Source organism: Bos javanicus, chromosome X (assembly GCF_032452875.1).
Source record: "Bos javanicus breed banteng chromosome X, ARS-OSU_banteng_1.0, whole genome shotgun sequence".
Classification (NCBI taxonomy): Eukaryota; Metazoa; Chordata; class Mammalia; order Artiodactyla; family Bovidae; genus Bos; species Bos javanicus.
In genome coordinates, this window is record NC_083897.1 from 118,901,776 (window position 1) to 118,907,018 (window position 5,243).

The window sequence follows — 5,243 nt, forward strand, 5'->3', positions numbered from 1 at the left end:
CAACAGATGGTCTTTAAGTCTTTTTGAATACTAAAATTTTATTGTTTGACAGGCACAATAAAAATCGATAAAAGATTTTAATTCTCAACTAGGGCTCACAATTTTGATGTACACACATCTGTTTAAAGCAACAGATCATATTCCTATACTGGGTCACGGTTTGCATTCATACAAATTCATGATTCCTGGCTTTGTAACTATATCCTACCACATGCTAAAGACACATAACCCTATTTTAATTTCCCTTGCTATTGACCAGGTTGAAGTATATATTCTAGTAATTATCTATCATCAGGGAATTCTTTAGCAAATCTTTCCTAAGTTATTTCATTTCTGCAATACAGATGAGGAGATTTTCATATTTCAAAACACTAGTGAATAACATTCACATAAAACTGTCTTTCAAAATATAAGGAATTCATCTCATTTGAATCCATCAAGGTCACCAATGACTCTAAATGTTACTTGAAAAAATGAGTTTAGTTTAGTTAGAATGTGTTGTCAAAGAAGCAAAAATCAGCTAGAGCACTGTGAGTGAGGTGTAATGATAATATTTCACCATATAGTTAGAAGTTATCAACAGTAGTAAGTTAATACTATCATCAACAGTTTTGAGATTAGTTATGGTTGGTATTTTTATAAAAATACATTAAGGAAGCCGAAGAATGCTAATTTATTTTCCTAAGTAGAAAGAAGAACAAAATACAAATATTCAAAAGAAAAATGTATCACTTTAGATTTGAAAATGTTTCCATATGTATTTATTTCTCTGTAATTTAATTATATTTTGGGCCTTTCAAATGATACTCCTCTGTTGCAAGCAGGAATTAAAGAATATTTTACAAAATCAACGCATATACATGGCAAGTGCCTGCATTCATCTTCAGTTGCTCAGTTTTGTCCAACTCTTTGAGACCTCGTGGACTGTAGCCCACCACAGTCTTCTGTCCATGAAATTCTCCAGGCATGAATACTGGGGTGGGCTGCCATTTCCTTCTCCAGGGGACCTTCCCGACCCAGGAGTCAAACCTGCATCTCCTGCTTAGCTGGTGGATTCTTTACCACTGAACCGTCTGTGGTGCAGCATACATGGCAAGATTTGGGTACAAATAAAAATAAAAAACTAACCATGTATTTAAGTATATATGTTATTAATTACACCAATGATCAGAAATACTTATTTAGCCTCAGTATATACCAGTCACCATTTTCAGTAATTTGCATATAAATCATCACACTAAACAAATGAGGTATGTGCTATTAACATCCTTCTTTGTAAGTGTGGAACTCAAACAAGGTACAGAGATTTAATGTCAAGTCTATACAGTTAGAAAGCATCACTATGAACAAAGCTAGTGGAGGTGATGGAATTCCAGTTGAGCTATTCCAAATCCTGAAAGATGATGCTGTGAAAGTGCTGCACTCAATATGCCAGCAAATTTGGAAAACTCAGCAGTGGCCACAGGACTGGAAAAGGTCAGTTTTCATTCCAATCCCAAAGAAAGGCAATGCCAAAGAATGCTCATCTCACACGCTAGTAAAGTAATGCTCAAAATTCTCCAAGCCAGGCTTCAGCAATATGTGAATCGTGAACTTCCTGATGTTCAAGCTGGTTTTAGAAAAGGCAGAGGAACCAGAGATCAAATTGCCAACATCCACTGGATCATCGAAAAAGCAAGAGAGTTCCAGAAAAACATCTATTTCTGCTTTATTGACTATGCCAAAGGCTTTGACTGTGCGGATCACAATCAACTGTGGAAAATTCTGAAAGAGATGGGAATACCAGACCACCTGATCTTCCTCTTGAGAAATTTGTATGCAGGTCAGGAAGCAACAGTTAGAACTGGACATGGAACAAAAGACTGGTTCCAAATAGGAAAACGAGTTCGTCAAGGCTGTATATTGTCACCCTGTTTATTTAACTTATATGCAGAGTGCATCATGAGAAACGCTGGACTGAAAGAAACACAAACTGGAATCAAGATTGTCGGGAGAAATATCAATAACCTCAGATATGCAGATGACACCACCCTTATGGCAGAAAGTGAAGAGGAATTCAAAAGCCTCTTGATGAAGGTTAAAGTGGAGAGTGAAAAAGTTGGCTTAAAGCTCAACATTCAGAAAACGAAGATCATGGTCCCACCACTTCATGGGAAATAGATGGGGAAACAGTGTCAGACTTTATTTTTCTGGGCTCCAAAATCACTGCAGATGGTGACTGCAGCCATGAAATTAAAAGACAGTTACTCCTTGGAAGCAAAGTTATGACCAACCTAGATAGCATATTCAAAAGCAGAGACATTACTTTGCCGACAAAGGTTCGTCTAGTCAAGGCTATGGTTTTTCCTGTGGTCATGTATGGATGTGAGAGTTGGACTGTGAAGAAGGCTGAGTGCCGAAGAGTTGATGCTTTTGAACTGTGGTGTTGGAGAAGACTCTTGAGAGTCCCTTGGACTGCAAGGAGATCCAACCATCCATTCTAAAGGAGATCAGCCCTGGGATTTCTTTGGAAGGAATGATGCTAAAGATGAAACTCCAGTACTTTGGTCACCTCATGCGAAGAGTTGACTCATTGGAAAAGACTCTGATGCTGGGAGGGATTGGGGGCAAGAGGAGAAGGGGACGACAGAGGATGAGATGGCTGGATGGCATCACCGACTCGATGGACATGAGTTTGAGTGAACTCCGGGAGTTGGTGATGGACAGGGAGGCCTGGCGTGCTGCGATTCATGGGATCGCAAAGAGTCGGACACGACTGAGCGACTGATCTGATCTGATCTGATAGTTAGAAAATTGTGGAGCCCAGACAATTTGACTCCAGAATTTGTGTTCTTTTCACCATATTAAACTATTTCTGATAACATTGGGTCATCAATTATGTGATTTGTATCTAGAGTAAATAGTCTTAATAAATTTCATACATTTTTTGTGTATGTTTGTAAAGTAACTTTTTATAGTATGTAATTAACAATGATTAGAAGTTATTTTATATTCTTGCCAAAAACATACAAATAGAATCTAACTATGAAGAAACAATAGATAAGCACTGTACACAATGCTTGTATGTTTCAAAACTGTCAAGATCAAGAAATACAAAGAAATGCTGAGGAAATTTCTTAGAATGAAAGAAGACTAAGGAGACATGACAAATAAATGCAGAGATGGTTCTGGATTGGATCCTGGACTGGCAGTAAAAGGGAATAGATATAAAGGAGATTATTGCAAAAACTGACTAGACTTGAATATGAGCTGATGTTTAAATAATGTCATATTAATGCTAAATTTCCTGTGTTTTGGTTAATACACAATGAAGTGCTGAAGGATGTGTGTTGGGCGTGGCGGGTAGGTGGAGAGTGCATATGAAAGGAGAGACTGATAGAGCAAATGGGATAAAATACAAATATAAACAATTAAAGAATCTGACGAAGGCCATAATGGCGTTTTCTTGCAACTTTTCTTTCGGTTTGAAATCACAGAAGACATTATACTAAGTGAAATAAATCAGACACAGAAAAACAAATGTTGCGTGATGTCATTTAAATGTGTAATGTAACATATTAAGACTCAGAATCAAAAGTAGGATAGTGGTTGCCATGGGCAGGAGGGAGGGGGAAATGGGAAGATGTTGGTCAAAGGGTACAAAATTTCAGTTAAGCAAGATGAATATGTTCTGGAGATCAAATATAAAATATATAACATGATGGCTATAGTTAACAATGCTGTATGGCACACTCAAAATTTGTCAAGAGGGTAGATCTTAAGGGTTCTCACCACAAATTAAAAAGAAAAAAAGAAAGAACATGGTAACCATGTGAAGTTATGGATATGTTGGTTAGTTTGATTGTGGTGTTCATTTCATAATATATACAAAACATCAAGTTGTACACCATAAATACATACAGTTCCTATTTGATAATTATACCTCAATAAAACAGAAAACTAGGGAAAAAAACACACTAAAAGAATAGGATTGAAAGAAGTATGTTATCAATTATTTAATTTGTAAGCTTATAAAAATATAGATTAATAAGCCATCAAGCACTAAAGCAGGCACTAAGGATCAAATGAAATTGAAACTAAGTATCTTCATCAGGAATGTAATTATCTGAGAAGAAATGTTTGAAAGTAATAAAAACCTTCAGTTAAATAGAGAAATGGGATATATTAGTTTAATTGTTTTTTAATGAAAAAACTATCAAGAGACTAAAATAACATATTCCACATAATAATAATATTAAAATATGTTGGCTTCTTTCAGAGGAAATACCCATTTTAATCATAAGAATGTATTCTTTCTTGTGGATCTGCTTTGGTAACATTTTAAAACTAATGTAAGTTAGGTACTTTCACATTTATTACTATTTTAATTCACAAAATCATTTTTTAAGTTGTGTTATGGTTCCATTTCTGTAGATGATGAAACTGAGGCAAGCAATTAAATAGCTTGTTCAAAGGCACACAGGAGTTATGCTTCTTGGATTTCATATCCCCATCAGCCTGATTTTAATCCCATATTTTGTCTACCTTAACCCTCTGGCATTTAGTGAAAGGTGATTCATTAAAATATAAAGAAAATTGAAATAGCAAAGACCACTTTCAATGAAAAATGAGATGGGGTTCTTCTTAGTGGCAAAATGAATTTTGAACTTTGTTTTGTAATGAAATGCTAGCCATTTACAAATTAGAAGTTGTTGATCTTTAAACCATGGCTCATTTCAGTTTATTGAAGGAAAAAATGAAGGACTAAAATGGAAAGAAAGAATAAAAAGAATACTGCTTTTATCAATGTGCTAGGCATAAAAATGAGTGATTAATTGAAAATTTTCACTTTCCACGTAGTTTCTCTGATATTGAATAGTTTCAGACACATTTGGCTTAAAACCAAATGATTCCATAGAGACCTTTATTCTACCCCCAAAGCTGCAATACACCTTAAAAACCCTCATTGGCAGGAGTCTCAAAGCTGCTGCAGCATTTTGTTTGACAAAATATCTGACAGGAGCTCTTCTCACTGGGACAGCTGTTAGAAACCCAGGAAATATGCCAGTGGAATAAGTCATCCATCAGCCTGAGAAGATGATGTGCCTCCTCGGCTTTTTCATTTTTTTTTAAACAGAATCATAAAATAAATATGTGCCATTGCCATTGATATCTGAAATAATTTTTTGAAGTGTTACATAATTATTTACTAAAGAATCTAATAAAGAAAATAATTTACTGTGCTAATTAATTAGTTATTTGGT